At 45.6% G+C, this 24,714-nt stretch overlaps 1 long non-coding RNA gene across 2 annotated transcripts; it reads right to left on the reverse strand.

Moving 5' to 3' along the window:
- Positions 1-254: 254 nt before the first annotated feature.
- On the reverse strand, positions 255-14,588 carry LOC121816504 (uncharacterized). 2 transcript variants are annotated; one of them, XR_009596317.1, is made up of 3 exons: positions 14,357-14,588; positions 12,277-12,588; positions 255-11,477 (listed from the first exon to the last, which is right to left on the reverse strand). It is a non-coding gene; the product is annotated as an uncharacterized LOC121816504 (long non-coding RNA). The 2 variants fall into 2 exon arrangements; XR_006056152.2 differs by having other exon boundaries at positions 12,277-14,588.
- Between the last annotated feature and the right edge of the window lie 10,126 nt (positions 14,589-24,714).

Raw genomic sequence — 24,714 nt, forward strand, 5'->3', positions numbered from 1 at the left:
GGCCATTCTCTCAGCTTTTCATGTTGTATTCTGCCAACTGTCCCTAGATGCAGCCTGTTTCCCCTAGCATACTCTTTTCAAAATTAGTCTATATTCTACATAAGGTACAGTAACCCATTTGTCTCCCCAAAACCTATAGCATTGTAGAGAAAACTCAAGCCATTCCACCCTTGCCAAACTCCTATAATCCATGGCTAACCCTCAACCTTCTAAAAGGTAGCCACTGTACATGAGTCTGTACATATTCTTTCTGATTTTTGTTCTGTGCCTTTGCAACACACGTAGGACTCCGTTAAAACTATGCAGTATTTGTTGTTATTGATGAAGGGTTTTTTTTACATGAAAAATACATATATTGTTCTGCAGATTTTTTTTTTTTTGCTCAATAATACATCTTAGAGATCTATTTGCATACATATAGGTTCAACTCAATTTTTTAAAATTGCTATATAAAACTCCACACTGTGAGATGCCTTAATCTATTTGGGCTTTCCAATACTGGTGGGCATTTGAGTTTCTACAATTACAGAGACTGGTATGATCATTTCTCTGTGTGTGCATATATATGTTTCTTGGGGGCAGGTAAAGCAGAAAGGAAATTGCTGGGTTTCAGGGTATACACATTTCTAGTTCTAAAGGACACGGCTAGGCCCTCCAAAACAGTTGCACCAATAGGTAGCTCTGAGAGCACTATCCTGACATTCTCACTAGTACCTGATACTATCAGACTTGTAAATTTTTATCCATTTGATGAGTGAGAAATGCTACCTCATTTTTCAAATTTAATTTTTTGTTAGAGTGCAGTTGTTTTGGACTTCCCCAGTGGCTCAGCGGTAAAGGATCTGCCTGCAATACAGGTGACTCAGGTTTGATCTCTGGGTTGGGAAGTTTCCCTAGAGAAGGGAATGGCAACCACCCCAGTATTCTTGCCTGGAAAACCTCATGGACAGAGCAGCCTGGCAGGATACAGTCCATGGGGCCGAAGAAGAGTCGGACACAAATGAGTGACTAAACAACAACAGTTGATTTACAGTGTTGGGTTAGTTTCAGGTGTACAGCAAAGTGATTCATTTATACATATATTCATTCTTATTCAGATTTCAATATTCTTTCATATAGGTTACTACAGAATAAGTATAGTTCCGTGTTCTAGACAGTAGGTCCTTGTTGATTATCTATTTTACATAGTAGTAGTGTGTTAATCCCCAGTTCCTAATTTATTCCTCCCCTGCCCGTCTTGCCCCTTAGGTAACCATAAGTTTGTTTTTCAAGTCTGTGAGGCTGTTCCTGTTTTGTAAATAAGTTCATTTGCATCATTTCTTTAGTTTCCACATATAAATGATATCATATGATAGTTATCTTTCTCTTAGCTTACTTCACTTACTATGATAATCTCTAGGTCCATCCATGTTGCTGCAGAAAGTGTTACTTCATTTTATTTAAAAAATAATTCTATTTATTCACTTCTGGCTGTGCTGGGTCTTCATTGCTATAGGGCTTTTCTGCAGTGGTGGTGTGCAGGCTTCTCATTGCAGTGGCTTCTCCTGTGGCTGAATGTGGGCTCTAGGGTGCATGGGCTTTAGTAGATGAGGCACACGGGTTCAGTAGTTGTGGTTCCCAGGCTCTAGAGCACAGATTCAATAGCTGTGGCTCATGGGGCTTGGTTGCTTCTTGGCAGGTGGGATCTTCCCAGATTAGGGATCAAACCCATGTCTCCTACATTGGCAGACAGATTCTTTACCACTGAGCCACCAGGGAACCCCTACTTCATTCTTTTTTTCTGGCTGAGTACTATTCCAGTATATATATAAATACTACCTCATTTAAGTTGCATTTCCCTTAAGGTTTGGCAGGATTGAGCATTCTTTTTAAAAATCAATTTCTGAGCCATTTTCCATGCCTCTTTTGTGACCCTATTCATATTCATATACCTATTCATACCTACTCATATTCTTTGCCCATTTGAGCAGCTTGTCTTTTCGCCTTATCACTTGCTTTCCTGATTGAGCACACAGGAGGTGCTTGGGACACAGGGAATTTCAAGCTACTTATCCACTCTCTACGGGGACACAGCAGCTTTGGGCCAACCAGTAGGGCTTTGATGTATTCCTTTAAAGGGGATCAAATAGCACCTCTTCTGGGAAGCTTTCACAGTATTCTCACGGCACTGGGGGGCCATGGGTCCTGAAGCTGGTAGGGACATGCGCTGACACTGACCAGAAGCCACTTAAAATCAGGGGACTCTGGCACACACTGCACCTTGGGCCCCACAGCCAGCTGGGGTTTCCATGTGGAGCTCAGCAGCCTCTAATGGGCTAGTCCTGGGCCTGCCTCAGCCCAAAGCCTGGGGCTCCATGGGCCCCACCTGTAGAAGCCTTCACCAGTTGAGGGCCTACTGTGTGCATGCCATACTCAAGGTGGCCCACGACTGCCATTTTGTTTCATCCCACTATGTTGACGGATGCCAACTCCAAGTTCTGCACTTTTCTCCAAAGCTCCCAGTGTGGCCCTGGGAAGACTGGGATTTGAACTTGGATCAGCATCCCTGCCTTGCTGATAGCCCTGCTGTGCTCCTGGGCTGGCTGCTCCTGGAAGCTGAAGAGTACAGGTCAGTGCAATCAGGGCCCAGTCACAGCATCCCACAGCCCTCCCAACACCTTTGCCCACCTGGTCCATCTCCAGAGCCCTGGTGGCAGAGCACTGGGGAGCCTGAATTCTCAGTGAGGGGAACACCTGCCTCCCCTTTCCCAAGGCCTCACATGAGAGGATGCTGAATAACAGGGACACAAGGGGACAGTCATCCTTGAACTGAGAAAACCTCGGGTGGAGGATCAGAGTCAGCCAGAGGACCACCCACCCCAAGTGCCCCAGCCCTGTGAGCCAAAGGAAGAGAGAAAGAAAATGGGACAGGGGACTTCCTGGATGGTCCAGTGGTTAAGAACCTGCCTGCCAATGCTGAGGACACAGGTTTGATCCCTGATCTGGGAACTAAGATCCCACATACTGTGGGGCAACGAATCCAGTGCACCACAACTTCTGAAGCCCTCGAGCCTAGAGTCCATGCTCCTCAACAAGAGAAGCCCCTGCAATGAGGAGCCCGTGCACTGCGATGAAGAAGAGCAGCTCCCACTCACCGCGACTAGAGAAAGCCTACACACAGCAGCAAAGACCCAGAATGGCCGAAAGTAAATTATAAATAATAGGAAGAGAGAAAATGGGCTAGGGGTTCTTGAAGGTAAACAGACAAAATTTGGTCAAATTCCAACACATCTTCCTCTTAACATTTAATACTAAAAAACTGTAGCGTAATAAATAAATAAATAAATAATAAATAAAAAATAAAAAATCATAGTGGTGACCTGTTTGCCTCTTGTGAATTCCAGCGCTCTCAGAGAGCCTATCTCTTGAGGTGACAAGCCGGGGGTACCTGAATTCATTACTGCCTGATTAATTATGCTGCCTTTGTAGGAGGGAAATGGGGACTTCAATCAGACACAGCCACCACCCCCGGCCACCACCTCGTCAGGCCAGACGCTGCCTGCAAGCCTGGCCCGACTCCCATTGTGGGGGTGACTAGGAAGCTGGGATTGGTGGCTGGTTAGATGTGGTTGCCAGTGGTCAGAGGGCTTGGGATGTGGGGCCCTCTCTGCAGAAAAGAGCTTTGGGGCTGTCAAGGGAGGGAGGGGCGAGTTGGATCCAGTAGCAGCTGAGTGGAGATTTCTACTCTGTCCCAGTAAGGGCCTGGCCACAAGGCCCTCCTCCGGATTCTCTGAAACTGGGTATCATCCCTTCGGGAGGGAGCAGGGTCTCAGAAGGTGCTGTTTAGCATAAATGTATCCCTTGGGACACATGGTCACTTGGGTGAGGGCAAAGGTTTACCCAGAGCTGTGCGTGGGCACAGCCCCGACGAGCATCAAGGCAGAGTCTTGCCCTCTGGAGTGGAGCTCTGGGCAGCACCAGGCACGGAGCAGGGTAAGAACTGCACCTCCCAACTGGTTTATTAGCCGCCAAGGCACCCCTGCTGCGGCCCTTTATCCTGCACACTCTGCATTTATCCGGGTCTGTCCAGCAAGTTGTGAAGCATAGTCATATTTGAAGACTTGCACAGTGATGTATTTTTTCAAAGAAGAAAAGACTAAATATCTTTGGAAATATCAGTTCCCCACCCCTATCTGAGGCTGCTCTGTGGAGCAACAGAAGGTGCTCATTCCAGCCTCGAGGCTTGTGAGCCTTGGCCTCAGTGGGTATGGTTTAAAATCATACCCTGCCATAGATGTGCTGTGTGACCGTGGCCAAGGTACCTAACTTCTCTGAGTCTTATGTTTTCAGAGGAACTATATCCCGCAGGGGTAGTTGTGAGAGCTAAATAAGAGAGCACACGTGAAGTCCTTGTTCTTGCGCCAGAGTGCCTCCTGACACGGGCCAGCTTGATCCAGGTGTTTTGCTTCCACTTTGTCAACCCTGAGCAGTCAAAATGGGAAGTGCTGGTTTTTGATACTAAGCTGTGCATGAATCCATCCTCCCACTGCCAAACTTCCAGGGGTGTGGAGAACATGTAGTACGGGGCAATTCTGTAAAGCCCTGTTTCTAGGTCACAGCAGAGCAATCCAGACGCATCAGCTTTGCTGAAGTCCCCTCCCCGCTGCCCCCAGACTGTCCTCCCTGGAGGTGTCACGAGCCTCCTGACAAGCCACTTGGCAAGTATGGTCAGGGGCACCCTCAAGGGGCGAGGAGGGAGGGAACATGGCCCAGGAAGACCCAGGACAGTTGCTCACGTGCTAGGGACAGGGGTGTGTGAGCAGAAGGGTCACCAGGGAAGCCATGAAGCGTCAGCAGTGATTCACAGGCTCCAGGAAACCAGGAGAGGGTGTCACCAATCAGAAGCTGAGACCAGAGTCCAGTCCAGGGAAAAGCGTAGGTCCAGGCTGGTCAGAAGCGGTCATAGGCCAAGCAGCAGGAGTCTTCAGCCTGGTAGGAGCACCGAGGCTTGGACACCCCACTCAGACTTGTGGTGCAGGCCCAGCACCTGAAAGAGGGCTGGGCTGGGTGTCAGAACCTTCACTCAGAACCGAGAGCACACAGCATGAGGTCCTACCAGAAACAAGGGGACCAGGTCCCCAAAAGAAAGCCCTAGTAACTAGATTCTCCTGAGGATCAGCGGGAGTGAGGTTGGGGCACAGAGACAGACCATCCAAAGAAAAACAGGGCAACAGCCTCTACAGCATCTTTGTTTTCAGCAGCTGAACCTACAAGGTTCAAACTTCAGAGATTTAAAAACAAGTTAATTGGGAAAGCTATAAAATATATAAAGGCCGTTTAATGACCTGACCTTCAGATGGGAACAGCAGTCACCTCCCTTAGGTTTCCAGGTGTCTAGACACATGCTCAATACTACCTGGGACATCTGGTTCCCACCCTCCCCCTGCCGAAACTCACTCAGAGAACCTGCATATAGCCTCCTTGGGGTCTTTTTTCTCAGTATGGGAAACTGGCCTCTCCTGAAACCTGACTATGAAACTGCCAAAGGGACCCCTGAAAAGACAAATGTGAAAGAACAGACATCAGGGCAGTGGCTCTTACTTGCTACCCCTTTGGAATCATAATATGCCCATTACACTGGTAAGAGATGAAGAGATTTGCCTGAAGGAAAAACCAATGTCTATGGACTGAATTGTGTCCCCTCCAAATTTACACATGGCAACCCACTCCAGTATTCTTGCCTGGAGAATCCCATGGGTGGAGGAGCCTGATGGGCTACAGCCCATGGGGTCACACAGAGTCAGGTACAACTGCAGCGACTCAGTGTGCACACAGAAATTTATATGTTGAAGCTCTAACCTCTCATGAGATAGTACTCAGAGATGGAGGCTTTGAGAGGTAACTAGGTTAGATGACATCATGAGGGTGGGGCTCCCATGATGGGATTAGTGGTCTTATTACAATACCAGTGAGCTCACTCTTTCTGCCATGTGAGGACACAGTTAGAAGGCAGTCCTCTGCAAGCCAGAAAGAGAGCTCAGAACCTGTCCATACTGGCATCTTGATCTCAGACTTCCACCCTTCAAAGTGTTGAGAAAATCCGCTTCTATTGATTAAGCCATCCAATCCATGGTACTTTATTAAGGCAGCCAGAGAAGACTATGACACCTGTGCATGGTCTTTTCTTCATTTTTCTCCCGTCTGATTTTGAAGCTAAACTGTTGGCCAAAAGGACTAGGTGAACATCTTGCACAAGAGCCAGATGCAGCTGCCAGTTCTAAATGAGTAAAGGACCCTCTAGAAACTGTCACGAAAACACTAGGACCCTGATGATGAGAGGATCATCCACAAGGACAAAGGCCTTCATTCACCTTCAGTCGCTCTATCTCACTACCTGTCAGAAGGTGACATGCTGACGCCAAGTCCCAAAGATAGGAAAGCCAACGGGGTGAGCGGTGGGTGGAGGAGGCAGCAGACTCCAACCCCATCTGGGACTTCTGGGCATTTCAACCCATCAGCAGAGCAGACAAGGAGGCTGAAATGTGTTCCCTCAGACTCCTCACATTGCTTCACAAATACCAGCCCCCAACCCAGGAGATCCATGAATTAAAAAAAAGGTCTCTAGGACACCTACTACCCAGTTGCTTTGTGTAGGAAGAACACTGGACCAAGTGTCAAAAGGCCTGGCGTCTACAGACCAGCTACTCAATTTGTAAGCTGGGGCCTTGGGGCAAGTTACTCAGCCTCTCTGTGCCTGAATTTCCAACCTATAAATTGTATCCACACATCACACATTTGGTTATTATGGGGATCAATGAGAGAATAAACAATGGAGGTTCTGTAAGGGTTATTTTCCTTCCTCTTCCCTTTTTCCCTACCTTGGCCTCTTGTGTTTACCTGTTTGCTGTTAATTTTATAGGTATTTCACAAAACTCACTGACTGGGGAGAAAACTCTTCCCCTTTAAAAAAAAAATGATGTCCATCCAGGGGCTAGGGCTTTGTGCTTTCAAAGGAAGGGGCACAGGTTCAATCCCAGCATAGGTTCGATCCTGCATGCCACATGGCACAGCCAAAAAAGAAGTCATGGTGTTTTTGGAAAGACTATGGCTCTTAGTTCAGAAAAAAACAAGACTAGGGGGAAAAAATAAACGTTAATGAGTCTGGCACATAGTAGGTGCTCAGTGAATATTTGAGAAAGGAACTCTGCAGAAAGAATGAGTCCCTCTCTCATTGGGCTCCTGTGTCTTAACTACAGTGCTCACTCAGAGATGTGGGGGTCCCATCCATGCTTGCCTCTCTCTCTCAAGTTTTGAGCTCCACTAGGCAGGATTGTAGCCATGAAATTAAAAGACGCTTACTCCTTGGAAGGAAAGTTATGACCAACCTAGAGAGCATATTGAAAAGCAGAGACATTACTTTGCCAACAAAGGGCCATGTAGTCAAGGCTATGGTTTTTCCAGTGGTCATGTATGGATGTGAGAGTTGGACTGTGAAGAAAGCTGAGCGCCGAAGAATTGATGCTTTTGAACTGTGGTGTTGGAGAAGACTCTTGAGAGTCCCTTGGACTGCAAGGAGATCCAACCAGTCCATCCTAAAGGAGATCAGTCCTGGGTGTTGATTGGAAGGACTGATGCTAAAGCTGAAACTCCAGTACTTTGACCACCTCATGCAAAGAGCTGACTCATTGGAAAAGACTCTGATGCTGGGAGGGATTGAGGGCAGGAGAAGGGGACGGCAGAAGATGATATGGCTGGATGGCATCACCGACTCAATGGACATGAGTTTGAGTGAACTCTGGGAGTTGGTGATGGACAGAGAGGCCTGGTGTGCTGCGATTCATGGGGTTACAAAGAGTCGGACGTGACTGACCGACTGAACTGAACTAAACTGAGGACAAGCACTACCCAACACTGAACCTGACATTTGGCAAAGCTCAGCAAACTTGGGGTGAACAGAAAGAGAGCTGTGAGTGTTTATACACTACATACATGCAGACTGCCAGACTCAATGGCATGGTTTTCAGGCTAGCAGGAAGCTCTTGGCACCTGACTCTTGGGAGTATGGGTGGCATGTGGGTAAAACAGAGTGTGATCCTTCTTTAAGAAAATGCTAGCTTCAAAGACATGAAAACAATCAACTGGATCCAATAAAAATCAGAAAAATACATTTTCTATGAATTATTATTGACAGTGCCAAATTTGTGTGGTCACAGAAATATTTATCTTTCCGCCTCTCAACAATCTCTTTAGTCCTTGTTTGCGTAGTGTGTTGTTCTTTGATTTTTGGTAGTTTGACTCGGATATGTCTAGATGTGATTTTTTTTTTTTTCTTTGAATTTACACTGCTTAGGGTTCTAAAGGCTTCTCTGGTAGTTCAGCTGGTGAAGAATCCACCTGCAATGCAGGAGACTCTGGTTTGATTCCTGGGTCGGGAAGATCTGCTGGAGAAGTTAGGGTACCCACTCCAGTATTCTTGGGCTTCTCTTGTGGCTCAGCTGGTAAAGAATCTGCCTGCAGTGTGGGAGACCTAGGTTTGATCCCTGGGTTGGGAAGATCCCCTGCAGAAGAGAACAGCTACCCCTTCCAGTATTCTGGTCTGGAGAATTCCAAGGACAACAGTCCATGGGGTCGCAAAGAGCTAGATGTGACTAAGTGACTTTCACTCACTCACAGGGCTCTAAAGGGATTCTTAAATCTGTGGATTTACGTATTTCATCAATTTTAGAAAATTTCTGGCCATTATCCATTCAAAAATTGCTCCATTCAATTCTCTCCCTCCCTGTCATTTTCTGGGACTTCAGTTACAATTTTGCTAAAACCTTTTACTATGTCCAAAATATGATACACTCTTTCTGTATTTTCCATTCTTTTATCTCTTGGTGATTCATTTCAGATTATTTTCTTTCTTCCAATTCACGTCTCTCATCTGTCTAATCTACTTTGAACTCATCTAACATGTTCTTCTAGTCAAGGCTATGGTTTTTCCAATAGTCACGTATGGATGTGAGAGTTGGACTGTGAAGAAAGCTGAGTGCCAAAGAATTGATGCTTTTGAACTGTGGTGTTGGAGAAGACTCTTGAGAGTCCCTTGGACTGCAAGGAGATCCAACCAGTCCATTCTAAGGAAAACAGCCTTGGGTGTTCTTTGGAAGGAATGATGCTAAAGCTGAAACTCCAGTACTTTGGCCACCTCATGAGAAGAGTTGACTCATTGGAAAAGACTGATGCTGGGAGGAATGGGGGCAGGAGGAAAAGGGGATGACAGAGGATGAGATGGCTGGATGGCATCACCGACTCAACAGACGTGAGTTTGAGTGAACTCCGGGAGTTGGTGATGGACAGGGAGGCCTGGCGTGCTGCAATTCATGGGGTCACAAAGAGTCGGATATGACTGAGTGAACTGAACTGAACTGAATATGTTCTTATTTTTAATTACATTCTCTCACTTGTAAAATTTCCATTGATTCTTTGTGTATATATATATATATATATATATGTATATATATATATGTGTATATATATATATAACCTGTTGGAATTTTCCATTTTGTCTTTATCTCCTGAAATGTATTGATCAGAGGTTATTCTATCAATATGTGTCTATATCTGATAACTCCAATAACTGGATTTCTGTGAATCAGTTTATATTATCTTTGTCCTCTTGGTTGAAGGTGACTTGGTCTCCTGTATGCAAGACAGCAAAAAGACACAGATGTGTATAGCGGACTTTTGGACTCAGAGGGAGAGGGAGAGGGTGGGATGATTTGGGAGAATGGCATTGAAACATGTATACTATCATGTAAGAATTGAATCACCAGTCTATGTCCGATGCAGGATACAGCATGCTTGGGGCTGGTGCACGGGGATGACCCAGAGGGATGTTGTGGGGAGGGAGGTGGGAGGGGGGTTCATGTTTGGGATTGCATGTACACCCGTGGTGGATTCATGACAATGTATGGCAAAACCAATAGAGTACTGTAAAGTAAAATAAAGTTAAAATAAAAATTTTAAAAAAAAAAGGTGACTTGGTCTTATCTCCTAGTATGCCTAGTAAATTTTGATCAACTGCAACATGTTGTATATGAAAAGTTGTAGGACAAATGTAGTATTGTAGATAATGCTATCTTTCTCCAGAGATTTTCTTTTGCTTTTGTAATGCAGTTAGTGTAGAGGCAGACCATCTTAACCTCATTTGAGTCAAAGCTGAACCTTTGTGAGAGTTGAGTTGGTCCTTTTTTGATTTGCCCTTCCTACTGGTGTAACCTTTCAGAGTGAAGTGAGGTCGCTCAGTTGTGTCTGACTCTTTGCGACCCATGGACTGTAGCCTACCAGGTTCCACCATCCATGGGATTTTCCAGGCAAGAGTACTGGAGTGGGTTGCCATTTCCTTCTCCAGGAGATCTTCCTGGCCCAGGGATTGAACCTGGGTCTCCTGCATTGTAGGCAGATGCGTTACTGTCTGAGCCACCAGGGAAGAGACCTTTCAGAGGTCCTAACCAAAAGCCCAGGATATTACCAGGGTCTCTCCGAGACTGCCAAAGCTTTTCTCAACTTCTTAGCATTGAAATCACTGTTCTTAGAGATGCCTTAAGGGGAATAAGAGTGCTGTTATGTACTGAATATTTGTGCCTCCCCCATTCATATACTGAAGCCCTGGCCCTCAAAGTGCTCATATAAGGAAGTGAAGCCTTGGGAAGGTAATCAGGTTTAGGTCAGGTCAGGTGTAGGGTGTAGCCTCTGTGATGGGATTAGTGCTCTTGTTGGAGGAGGAAGAGACACCAGAGCTCCCTCTCTGCCATGTGAAGACAGACACAGAGAGAAGGTGGCAATCTGCCAGGCAGCCTTCACCAAGAACCAAATCTGCTGACACCTTGATCTTGGACTTTCAGCCTCTATAACTGTGAGAAAGAAATGTCTATTGTTTAAACCACCCAGACTATGGCATATTTTACAGCAGCCCAAGCTTAGACAAATGTCAAATGTCAGGCTCACCTTCCTATGTTTCCATTCTCTCCAGGATCTTGCCCTCTCAGGTTCTCACTGTCAGATATATTCATTAAATTATCCAGCTGTTTTACTTGTTTGAGGTAGGAAGTTTAGTTTGATCTAGCCTGGTGTTCCAGAGCCAGAAGCAGAGGTCTCAACTATTCTTATAGCATAATTCCTGTTATAATGATGGCTAGCACAAAAATTAAGGTTTAGCTTATTAGCTTTAGTGTAATAAATTCCATCTGGGTGGGTAAAAAAATACAAATTGGTTCAACCAATTGGAAAAAGTAGAAAATTATAGTTTCCTATTAAGGTAAATTATTCTAATTAAATTAGTATAAGAAGCTTTTGAGCAGTCACTGGAAACATACAATATATCATAGCTAATTTCCCAATATTTTCCCACAGTGAAGTATACCTTTGGTTTACAGCAGTAAAAATTAGAGGAGCTGCTAGCATTCCCAGCCCTCCATCAGGCTCTGGATCACACTGCTAGATGCTGCCAGGTCCTAAAAAAACAGCACATTTGACTCAGCATCATAGCCCAGGCAAACTCATTCAACAAACACAGAGCAACCGAATTTAAATAGTCATATCTCACTTCTCCAACAGTTTCAGAAATTGTCCTTTTAAAGTACAAACATCCACAAAAACCAAGAAGATGAAAAGAGAATAATTCTCTATAACAGAGTAAAGATGTGATTTCCAACTACTTGCTAAATGACAACTAGTGTTTTAAGCTTTGCCCCAACAGATGGTTCATGTCACATGGGTGAAAAGGCCATCAAAGCACAAAGTTTGACCTCTTTTGGCCAAGTATCAGCATGAACAATTAACCTGAAGGCCAGGCTGCATGCTGTATATTAAACTGCATATCCTACATGAAGAGAGGGAGGTTAAGAACAGTTGGGAAGGCTGAGAGTATACACTATAGGCACCCATCTTTTGAGGAGCAAATGGGCTTTACCACCAAGGCTGAGTCTTGGTATAGCTTAAGTTACTAAGTGAAATGCCTTGGGAACCAGATAGACAGAAATAAATCTAGGAGTCCAAGAAACCATTCCCAAAGAAGGTTATAGACTGGTTAATATGATGATGCTTTGGCCTTCAAATACAACTGGGGGACTCACGTTTGGATTGTCTCAGCTAACAACATAAAGGACGATGACAGGAAGTACACAGTGCAAGGGGGTGGGGAGGGGTGTCGCTCAACTCCCTGGAGGGATACACAGAGAATGGTTACCGGCACGTTACAACTCCAGAATCTATTAGGATTAAATGGATGTAGACCTAGTCTAACCACCTTACCTTATAGAAGATGAACTGATGCCACCCAGGGAACTCCTTTTCATCTGTCAGAATCCATATCAAATGTCAATTCTTTTGCAAAGCCTTCCATGCTTCTATTTGGCAGCTTCCTTCTTTGGTATTTTCTAATCTAAAGTGTCAGCGCCATGATTTAGAAGCCCAAGCAGACAGGAGATTCTCCAGAGTTTTTGTTGAATGGACAAGTGAGAAGTGACATGCACAGTCACAGAGCAAGACAAGGGCCAGTCGTCCTGAGCTCCATCCCAGGTAATTTTGTCAGGCTTCAAGGCTGGTTCCCAAGTTTGAGAATACCTTGCAAAAAGTAAAACATAAAAAAAAAAGAATAATAAAACGAACCACCATATACTCATTACTAATGTTCAACCCTGTTTCCAACACTTACTTTTTCTTATTTCTACATAAAATTATTCAGAAATAAATTCCAGATTTCATATCATTTCATCTGTATTTTAGTACTGCATTTCCAAATTTCAACATACATTGAAAATGTTCAAATGTTTGTTAATACTTAAAAATATAACCATGATATTATCCATCTGAAATAATATAATAATACTTTTAAAATATCCAGTACCTAGTAGTGTTCAAATTTACAAGTGTCCTATGAATGTCAATTTTTCCTTTCATTTATTCAATTTAGAATCTAAATGCAATACTTTCTATACAATTATTATTAAAGAACTGGGCCATTTAAAGTTTCACAAAATGTAGACTGTTTTGATTATGTTCCACAGTGCTGTTGAGCTAGATGACTCTTGATCAGATGCTGCTTTGATTTGTGTGAGGGCAGGGATGTAAGGAGTATCAAGATGGCTTCATAGCTGGTGATGAGTTTTTTCATTAGCACATCATGTGGGTTCTCTCTTTTCAAGACTTAGTAGTCATAGCTGATCATGCCTAGATCCAATCATTCATTAAGAATACAAAATGGTGATGTTCTGTCTATAATTCTTTCTTCATTTATTAGCTGGAAATACTTTCACAAAGAGAAATCTCCCCCCCCGCCCCCTCCATCTACCATCTGGCCACCCAAGCCCAATTTTAAAAGAATTTGAACCAAGACCATGCTTTCTCTCAAAGTAGAATCCTCTGCAGGAGGATGAACAGCTTCAAGGAAACCTTCATTTATTCTTTATTTTTTAGTCAAGAACTAACTGAAAGACGGTGGGCCTGACAGCTGCAGAAAGACCATCTCACTTGGTTCTGAGGACCTGCCTGCCCTGAGATTTTCTTTAGAAGCATTGCTCCTAGGCTTGCTCTAAAGGTCTACCTTTTCTCTTTGAAAATGTTTTCTCCTGTAATTAAGGGAGTTTCTAATTTGGGGAATGGATAAAAATTCATCAAACTTATATTTTAAAAAAGTCATAATCCTGAAGCTGCAAATATCTGGCTCCAGGGAAATCCTGGATGGCGGAAAGATGCTAATCAGGACAGAATTTAAGACAATAGTTTATAATCTTTCATCCTCAGAACCGAGACTAACCCAAGGAAATGCCAAGCAAAAAAGTAAAACCGGCGATTGATTCTGCATTTTGAGAAACTGACCAAGTTTCTTGATCAAATGCTGATTGCAAGTCTGACTCAAGGTTGAGCATATAAAAGAATCCTCCAGGGTACCCCGCTTTCGGTCTCAGCATGCTGCGATTTTGAAAAAAACAAGACTCTGGCAATCAGAGACCTCACTCGTTCCACTGCCGCAGAGGAAATGAAGGATGCTTCGCCTCCAGTTCCTGGCTCCTGCTGACATGCCCTCGGGTTCATGCTGGCGCCAGGCAGGGAGGGAGAGTGGTCGCTGTCTTACTGTCTGCAGAGGTTAAACGGAATCTCTACTCCTCGACTGAGGAAAGAAAGGCCTCTTCCTCGTTAATTTCGTGAGGCTGGGGACCGCCGCGGTGATACTGCGAAGCTGTCAGGGCAGCGTGCCCAGACCTTCCTGCGTCCCTAGCCCCTGTCTTCTACTCCAAACCCCCAGGACTCAGGCCCTGGGAAAAAATCCTGGCCTTCGTGGGGTCTCTCCTTGCAGGCTTTCCCTTGGCTTCCTTGTGGTTGGCTAACTTACGGTGAGGCCTTGGCACAGTGTGTGCCTCAGCTTCCCCAGTTGTAAAGTAATAAGGTTACTTTATTCGCAGCCTTGATTCGCAGAATCACCCAGGAAGCTTCAACATAAACCTTCGGTCAGGGTGCCCTTGGGAGCCACCGGATCGGAAAGGGGCTCCAGAGCTCGCAGCCCGGGCTGGAACCCAGGATCCGGGCTCTCCCGCCTCTCCAGCCGCTCCACCCACCCTCCTGCTCGCGTCCTCGGCCCGGGCGGGGTCATGCACGTCTCCGAACGGGTTCCGGGAGGCCGGGTGGGGCGGACCCGGCTGGGCAGCCCCACCGGAAAGACTCGTTTCAGCCGGCGCAGGCGGAGACCGGGAGGAAACAGACTTGTCGCCCCCGCCTCGGGCCGTCCGGGTCCCCAGCCCCCAGCGCAGCCCCAATGAAGTCGGAGAAACGCCGGCCGGCAGCTGGACAGCCCTCGGGTCACCCACTCCCACGCCCGTCGGGCTTCACCCCCACCCCCCCCTCCCCCCAGCACCCCAGGCCACACCTGGGCTCCGCCTTGGGTCCCGGGGCTCTGACTGCAGAGCTTCAATGGGGGAGGGGAGACCGACCCAGAAGAGGGAGGGCGCGACCCGTGCAGGGGCCTCGTTGCCTAGAAACCGACCCCGCCTTGGGCACAGGCCGCGAGCAGCCGTGGCGCAGCTGCTTCTTCCCCCTTCCCCCACGCCCTCCGGAGAAGCCCTGGTAGCCGCAGTGCTCAGGCGACCCCAGGCGGAGACCGGAACCCCGGACGGCTGCTTTGCGGGTGAAAGCCCGCGGGCACGCCAGCGGACGACCCCCCACCCGCCCGCCCCGCGTGGGCCGCGGGCGCCGCGCCTCTGGGCTCCGGGTGGGGCCATCCGGCCGGCCCAGTCACGCCACCTCCGTGGGCCGCACCTCCTAATGGGACGCTCGGGCTGAGCTGAGCCTTAAGGCGGCGAGACCCAAGCCCGAGTCTGGGGGCAGCCAGAACCCGCCCGGGGTCTCTGGGGTTTGCAGCTCAGGCCATCTGGTCAGCTGGCGCGCCCAGGGCCTCCAGCTTCGCCCCAGGGGCGTCAGGGCACGAGCGAGGCCGGCGCTTGTTCAGGCTGCGGCCCTGCTGAGCCGGGACAAAGCACGGCCTCCTCAGGGGCCTCGTCTCTGCCTTTACTGTTGGGTAAGATCGCCCCCTTCCCCGCTACCCCCCCCCCCCCCCCCCCCCCCGCCCCCCACCCCCGTTTCTGCTACAGCTCCCCTAGGGACAGAGTGACGCACGAGGCCGGGCATCCAGGCGTTTTCCACGCCCTCTGTGAGAACGGAAAACTAGACAGAAAACAGCCCTTTCAGAACAGCCCTTTCAGGGAAGACGCGCAGGTGACCAAGAGACCAAAAGCATGTCAGATCTCTCTGGGAATTTATGCCAGGCAAGGCGGGCAGATCGGCAAGTACGACTGTTTGGAAAATACCCACAGTAACCATTGGCCTTTTAGAACAAGTGCTGCTTAATTGTCAAGCTGGGTTTAGACGGAAACCAGTCTGGAAACCAGTTAAGAGAGAAGTGCCAAGACCAAAGCCCCCAAACTGGGCATCAGGAGACTTGAGCGTCAGAGCTGCCCAGTCCCATAATCCTGTGTGACTTGGTCAATGTATGTACAGTCAGTCTCTGAGCCTCACAGTGTTCTCATGCATAACAAGAGCCTGCCCTACTTCAGAGTACAGCAGGAGACAGCAGACATGACAACTGGCTGCTACCAGTTTCCTTACCCCTTGGAAAAGAGTGCACAACTGCCAAGACTTCTGGGAGGGAGATGATACCATCCCTGAAGGAAGAGAACTTAAAAAAGAACTTTATTTTTCCTTCTGCAAAAGTATAACTCCATCCTGGAGAAACCTAAAAAATCAAGGAGTCATTAGAAGCCATTTATTGGGTTTTAACTTTTTTTTTTGTTTTAATCACAGAGATGGATGGAGGGTGGACAGGAATGCTGGTGTTCTAGATCTAAGAGAGTTAAGAGCATCAATTATGGAATCACACATTTCTGAATTAGAGTCCCACCTCTATTTACAAGCGCTGTTACTTCAGATAAGTGACTTAACCTCTCCGAGCCTCAGACTGCTTAGCTATCGAATGGGGAAAATAATAGCACCAGAAATAATAATAATATGGGGCTGTTAGAAAATTAAGTGAGATGATTATAACAGTGCTTGGTACAGGCCCAGCACATTGTAATACATGATAAATGTGAACTAGTGCTTTTTCTTTTATTCACAGTGGTTCCTACTCTTTCCCTTACCAACATTCTGTTGTAAAAAATGTCAAATATACAGAAAAATTCAAAGAATTGTGCAGCAAACACTTATGCATGTTCCACCTCCATGATACAATTAATATTTACAATACTTGCTTTATCACATATCTGTTCATCTGCAGGCCTCCAGGACTGTGAGAAATTGAATATCTGTTGTGTAAGCCACTTGGTCTGTGGGGTTTTGTTATGGTAGCCCTAGCAAACACACACAGAACACTTTAGGATTAGATGAAAATTTGAGTTCTCAGTGCAAGTACATGGTTTTCAATGTACCTTAAAATAGATATAAAAATAGATGCAGGTGTAAATGTGAGTGTATTATATAAATAGGTGTATGTATGTTTGCATGTATGTATATGCATTCATGTGTTTCCTATTTCTGTTCCCATCCCTGATCACTGAGAGTCCCTGGGAGCAATGACATCCCCAAAGGCACAAGTTCCCTAGTGTCCAGATCTTGCTTTCTAAATACCATTCTGCACTAAAAAGGCAAAGTAGAGAAAGAACAAGATGAGCCTGGAACATCTTGTGGTGCCAGAAAATAAAGAAGTGCCCAAAGAATGATACGGACATGTCAAACACACAGAAGGAGTTCCCCCTGGCCACGTCTGGGGCAACTGAATGAAAACCCATGAATCTGTACTGATAAGTGAAAGTGAAGTTACTCAGTCATGTCTGACTCTTTGCAACCCCATGGACTGTAGCCTACTAGGCTCCTCTGTCCATGGAATTTTCTAGGCAAGAGTACTGGAGTGGGTTGCCATTTCCTTCTCCAGGGGATCTTCCCTACCCAAGGATTGAACCCAGGTCTCCCGCATTGCAGGCAGACGCTTTACCATCTGAGCCACCAGGGAAGCTATCTGTACTGATACTCATGATTAAATGGGAAGAACAGTAGAATGCTTCCCTATGGCAGAATGCCAGCTGTATAAGGAACAGTGGAGTCAGAAAAGCATCATGTCACAACTAAGAATTCATCTAAGAATCATCAGTGGGTGTTAGAACTAATAGGAGGAAGTTTGATGAGGAATGAGATAGTATTTTCAAAACACTTTCCCCACAAAATGATTACTAATTACAAAGATAAAAAGTAATTTTGTAGTAAAGCAGCTTGGTAGATACAAATCCAGCTTAATCAAGTTACCATCATCAGTAATGGGATAAATTGAAAATTGATGCTACCTAATAAGGTATACCTAGAAGAGCAACCTGTGACCTTCCCACTCATACAAATCTGAATCTAAACATGAGGGGACATCAGTCAAACCAAACTGAGGGACAGTTACAAAATACCTGGTCTGTATTCAAACACCTTCAAAAATATTGAAGTTATAAAAGTCAAGGAAAGTCAGGAACAGTGGGAATATTTCAGGCTGAAGGAGACTAGAAGACGTGACAATTAAATGCGTCATGTGATTCTAAACCCAATCCTTCTGCTACAAAGGATGTGACTGAAACAACTAGTGAAACTTGAATAAGGTCTGAGGAGTAGATGTGAGTAACGTGTCAATGTTAATTTCACAATTGTAGCTGTGCACTGTGCTTATTTAGGAGAATGTCTTTGTAGGAAATACACATTCAAGTTTTAGGGATGGACAGGGCATCAAGCCAGCAACTTATGTTCATGTTGTTCAAGAACAGTGAAGTTCTTCATACTGTATTTGTTATTCTTCTGTAGATTTGAAATTATTTACAGATAAAAATTATCCTTAGAAGATATACAGATGGCAAATAAGCAAATGAAAAGATGTTTAACATCGTTTGTCATTAGGGAAATGCAAATCAAAATGGCAATGCAATACTGCTACACACATATTAGAATGGCTAAAATCCAAAAAACTGACAATACCAATTGCTGATGAGGAAATGTGAAGCAACAGGAACTCATATTGCTGATGGGAATGCAAAATAGAGCAGCCACTTTGGAAGATCATACGGCAGTTTCTTACAAAGTGCAACCCAGTCTTACCAAACAACCCAGTCATACTCCTAGGCATTTATCTAACTGGATTGAAAACTATGTCCACACAAAAGTCTGTCCATTAATACTTTTGTAATTTTATTCATAATTATCCCAAATTGGAAGCAACCAAGATATTCTTCAGTAAGTGAAAGAGTGTGTGCGTGCACACTAAGTCGCTTCAGTTGTGTCCGACTCTATGCGACCCTATGGACTTGTAGCCCACCAGGTTCCTCTGTCCATGGGGATTCTCCAGGCAAGAATACTGAGTAGGTTGCCCTGCCCTCCTCCAGAGGATCTTCCTGACCCAGGGGTCAAACCCATGTCTCTTATGTCTCCTGCATTAGCAGGCAGGTTCTTTACCACTGGGAAGCCACCTGCCACCTGGGAAGCCCCAAGTTAAAGGATCAGTTCAGTTCAGTCACTCAGTCGTGTCTGACTCTTTGCAACCCCATGAATCACAGCACACCAGGCCTCCCTGTCCATTACCGACTCCTGGAGTTCACTCAAACTCATGTCCATTGAGTCAGTGATGCCATCCAGCCATCTCATCCTCTGTCGTCCCCTTCCCCTCCTGCCCCCAATCCCTCCCAGCATCAGGGTCTTTTCCAATGAGTCAACTCTTCGCACGAAGTGGCCAAAGTATTGGAGTTTCAGCTTTAGCATCAGTCCTTCCAATGAACACCCAGGACTGATCTCCTTTAGGATGGACTGGTTGGATCTTCTTGCAGTCCAAGGGACTCTCAAGAGTCTTCTCCAACACCACAGTTCAAAAGCATCAATTCTTCGGTGCTCAGCTTTCTTCACAGTCCAACTCTCACATCCATACATGACCACTGGAAAAACCATAGCCCTGACTAGATGGACCTTTGTTGGCAAAGTAATGTCTCTGATTTTCAATATGCTGTCTAGGTTGGTCATAACTTTCCTTTCAAGGAGTTAAAGGATAAGCAGTGATAAATCCATTCAGTGGAATACTATTTAGTGATAAAAAGGAGTTGTTGCTGTTTAGCCCATCAGGCTCCTCTGTCCTTGGGGTTTCCCAGGAAAGAATACTGGAGCAGGTTACCATTTCCTTTTCCAGGGGATCTTCCCAACCCAGAGTTTAAACCAGTGTCTCCTGCTTGGCAGGCAGACTCTTTACCGCTGAGCCACCTGGGAAGTCCAAAAGGTTAAAAATCAATTACATCAATTAAATTAGAAAAATAAAAATTTTAAAGTTACATTGTTTAGTCACTAAGTCACGTCTAACTCTTGTGACCCCATGGACTGTAAATATGGGTGAATATTAAATATATATTGCCAAAATGAAAGAACCCAGTCTGAGAAGGCTTTTTTTATTTTTTATGATAACATATTTTATGATTCCATTTATATGACATTTTAGGAAAGGCAAAACTGTAGAGATGGTAAACAGATCAGTGGTTGCCAGAGGTTTGGAAAAGAAGGCTTATTTGAGCAAAACACAGGTGATTTTTGTTTTTAAGGCAGAGAAACTATATGATGCTGTAATGGTGGCTACATGCCACTATGCATTTATCAAACCCATAGAACTTTACAGAGCAAAGAAGAATTTAAGTTGCGTAAATTTAAAGAAATCATTTAAGAGGCTGGAGAACCCCAGGATGGAATGCAGATGATAAGAGAATTGAACTGTATTAGAAATGGATGAAGTAACTTCACTGAAGGGATTGGGACAGTAACTTAAGAAATGAGTGGAGGGACTTCGCTGCCAATCTAGTGGTTAAGAGTCCATGCTTCCAATGCAGGGGACACAGGTTCAATTCCTTACAGTCAGGAAACTATAAGATCCCACATGCTTCACAGCACAATTTAAAAAAAAAAAAAAAAGCAGCAGCAGCAGAGAGAAGACTTAGGACTAAAGGCAAAGGGAACTACATACATACTGAACTCTAGTCGATACAGTGTTTCCCTTGGGGGTTGATGTTATTCAGTCACTCTGTGTCCAACTCTTATGACCCCAAGGACTGCAGCATGCCACACTTCCGTGTCCTTCACTGTCTCCCAGAGTTTGCTCAAACTCATGTCCACTGAGTCAGTGATGCCATCCAACCATTTCATCCTTCGTAGCCCCCTTCTTGCCCTCAATCTTTCCCAGCATCAGAGTCTTTTCCAATGAGTCAACTCTGCATTAGGTGGCCAAAGTACTGGAGTTTCAGCTACATCATCAGTCCTACCAGTGAATATTCAGGGTTTATTTCTTTTAGGATTGACTGGTTGGATTTCCTTGCAGTCCAAGGGACTCTCAAGAGTCTTCTCCAACATCACAGTTCAAAAGCATCAATTTTCGGCACTTAGCCTTCTTCTTCTTAGTTCAGCTCTCACACCCATACATGACTACCGGAAAAACCAGAGCTTTGACTATATGCACCTTTGCTGACAAAGTGATGTCTCCACTTTTTAATACACTGTCTAGGTTTGTCATAGCTTTCTTTCCAAGGAGCAAATGTCTTTTAATTTCATGGTTGCAGTCACCGTCCACAGTGATTTTGGAGCCCAAGAAAATAAAGTCTGTCACTGTTTCCATTGTTTCCCCATCTATTTGCCATGAAGTGATGGGACCGGATGCCATGAACTTCGTTTTCTGAATGTTGAGTTTTAAGCCAACTTTTTCACTCTCCTCTTTCACCTTCATCAAGAGGCTCATTAGTTCCTCTTTGCTTTCTGCCATTAGGGTGGTGTCATCTGCATATCTGAGGTTATTGATATTTCTCCCACAATCTCGATTCCAGCTTGTTCTTCATCCATGCTGGCATTTCACATGATGTACTCTGCGTATAAGTTAAATAAGCAGAATGACAATATACAGCCTTTCCCAATATACTCCTTTCCCAAGTTTGAACCAGTCCATTGTTCCATGTCTCATAGGGGTAAGGGTTAACAACTGTAAAACTACTCAATATATATAATAATTACATAAATGGATGGTGGATGATTGGAGCCAGGTTTCTTATTAATGGAGTGTTGGTTTACACATAAGCAATGGGAGGATACTAGAATGATACATGCGGTAATAGATTAGAGTTGGAGACATCAGTATGCACTCATGTTTCAGTTCAGTTCAGTCGCTCAGTCGTGTCCGACTCTTTGTGACCTCACGAATCCCAGCATGCCAGGCCTCCCTGTCCATCACCAACTCCCGGAGTTCACTCAAACTCACGTCCATTGAGTCAGTGATGCCATCCAGCCATCTCATCCTCTGTCGTCCCCTTCTCCTCCTGCCCCCAATCCCTCCCAGCTTCAGAGTCTTTTCTAATAAGTCAACTCTTTGCATGAGGTGGCCAAAGTATTGGAGTTTCAGCTCCAGCATCAGTCCTTCCAATCAACCCTCAGGACTGATCTCCTTTAGAGTGGACTAGTTGGATCTCCTTGCAGTCCAAGGGACTCTCAAGAGTCTTCTCCAACACCACAGTTCAAAAGCATCAGTTCTTCAGCGTTCCGCTTTCTTCACAGTCCAACTCTCACATCCATACGTGACTACTGGAAAAACCATAGCTTTGACTAGATGGACCTTTGTTGGCAAAGTAAGTCTCTGCTTTTTAATATGCTATCTAGGTTGGTCATAACTTTTCTTCCAAGGAGTAAGTGTCTTTTAATTTCTTGGCTGCAATGACCATCTGCAGTGATTTTGGAGCCCCCCAAAATAAAGTCTGACACTGTTTCCACTGTTTCCCCTCATGTTTAACTTAATATAAATAAATATGGCTACATTTAGACATATTTAGAAGGCAATGGCACCCCACTCCAGTACTCTCGCCTGAAAAATCCCAGGGACGGGGGAGCCTGGTGGGCTGCCGTCTATGGGGTCGCACAGAGCCGGACACGACTGAAGCGACTTGGCAGCAGCAGCAGCAGCAGCAGCAGCAAATGAACACATCTATTGCCCAGATCTTGGCTTCTATTATCACACTCCAATGAGAAGAAACTAGGGCTCTATGGAGAAACAGCTGATTCTAGGACTGGGGTATACAAAATGAACCTGGAGCATCTTACAGTGCTAGAAAGTAAGGACGTGCTCCATAAAGGGAGAGTTATGGAGGTACGTCAGAGACATAGGGAACCAACTGAAAAGCTCCCACTGGAGCCCGTGCCACACTGAAGGATCTGCACGATGCAACAAGGATCCTGTGTGCCACAACTGAGGCTTGATGCAGCCCAATAATAAAAAATAAATATTTTTAAAAACTATTTTTACAACTTTTAAAAGTTCAGTATTACTATGGAGAAACACACATTAATCGGGCCTCAGTTGCTATGGTCACTCTGCTGTGTGTGTGCAGCACTAGTTAGAGGCTCTTGCTGGACAGAGGCTGTGTGGGGATTGAGATATGCTTGGGAGCTCTGCCGGTCAAGGCCGTGCTGCTGGTGCTGCTGTCCCTTAGTCATTAACTGACCTTTCCTCCCCACTGGTCCCTGACCAAGAGATAGATTCAGTCTGTTCCTCCATCCCTGAATGTGGAGAGCCAGTCATTGCAAAGGTGCAGTGCCCCTGAAGCAACCGTCAAGACTTGTGCAATGCCTATAACCATGTTTTCTGAGTGCCTCGGAGGTAGACTTTACGAGTGCTGTTCTCATTTACATAGTTTTTCCAATACTTTTGCACACACTTGCTGCTTTACACAATCATCTCTGAAAATGCTGTCCCTTTAAACCATGGATCCAGAAAGATGACAATCCATCAATGTCATTGGCTTTTAAAGTAATAAAGTCATCTCTGAGTTTAAAAATGAATAAACCTATGCAACCTATGTTTTTCTTGAGGAAATCCAGAGCAAGGCAGACCACAACATCCATGCTTGTCTCAGACCGGAGCTCCTGCCTGGGCCCAGTGCGGCTTGGGTACTGTGGATTGTCAGTGGAAAAAGTTCCAAGTCATAGTAAGAGAGAGAAAGAAAGACAGGAAAGAGACTTCCCTGGTTGTCCAGTGGTTAAGAATCCGCCTGCCGATGCAGGGGACACAGGTTGAATCCCTGGTATGGGAAGATTCCACGTGCTGCCGAGCAACTAAGCCCGTGTGCCACAACTACCGAGCCTGTGCTCCACAACAAGAGAAAATGTTAGTCACTCAGTTGTGTCCAACTCCGTGTGACACCATGTACTGAAGCCTGCCAGGCTCCTCCGTCCATGAAATTTTCCAAGTGAAAATACTAGAGTGGGTTGCCATGCCCTCCTCCAGGGGATCTTTCCAACCCAGGGATTGAACCTGGGTCTCCTGCACTGGCAGGCAGATTCTTTACCACTAGCGCCACCTGGGAAACCTACAACAAGAGAAGCCACTGCAATAAGAAGGCCACACATCGCAACTAGAGAGTAGCCCCTGCTTGGTGCAACTAGAGAAAGCGTGTGTGCAGCAATGAAGACCCAGCACAGCCAGAATAAACCATTTTAAAAATTAATGAATTTTAAACAAAGGCAGGAGGAAGGGAGGGATGGAAGGTAGGCTGGTTCCTGTCCCATCCTGGACTTCTTCAAAAGGGTGGTAATCTAATGGAAGGAAAGTGAGCAAAGCAAAACTTCTATCTCTGGTGCATCCAGATAGAGAGGTGGAAGGTCCCCTCTTAGCTTTACCAGGGAGACTGCAGTGGTTTCAAGTGTGCTCAGAGAAGTGACTTTAGTTGCACAGCGGTCCTCCTGGGAACTGGCCAAGGCTGACATCCCCTTCTTTCAGAGGCGCAGGTTGAGGTCAGGAGAGCAGACAGATTGTCCACTGTCAGAGAGCGGGAGCTATGGATGTGACATCTCAATGACAGGCACAGGCTGCCTGATCTCATCAGCTTGAGAGATGAGGGTGTTATCTAACAAGGCTTCCAAAGACAGACATCCGCACCCGGGATCATCACTGTGTGAGATCAGGAGCAGTCTGAGAGCTGCCTCCAGCTGGGTGCTTCAGACAGCATGCAGGAAACGTGATGGTGACACTGTCTTCTATTCAGGTTTTTAACTAGTCAAGCGTATTGCCAGACAGATGGATCAATAGAAATTTTATATTCTTTATCTCTAGAATTGAAAATCATTTGGGCAAGCATACTGCTGCTGCTGCTGCTGCTGCTAAGTCGCTCCAGTCGT

Source organism: Ovis aries, chromosome 14 (assembly GCF_016772045.2).
Source record: "Ovis aries strain OAR_USU_Benz2616 breed Rambouillet chromosome 14, ARS-UI_Ramb_v3.0, whole genome shotgun sequence".
Classification (NCBI taxonomy): Eukaryota; Metazoa; Chordata; class Mammalia; order Artiodactyla; family Bovidae; genus Ovis; species Ovis aries.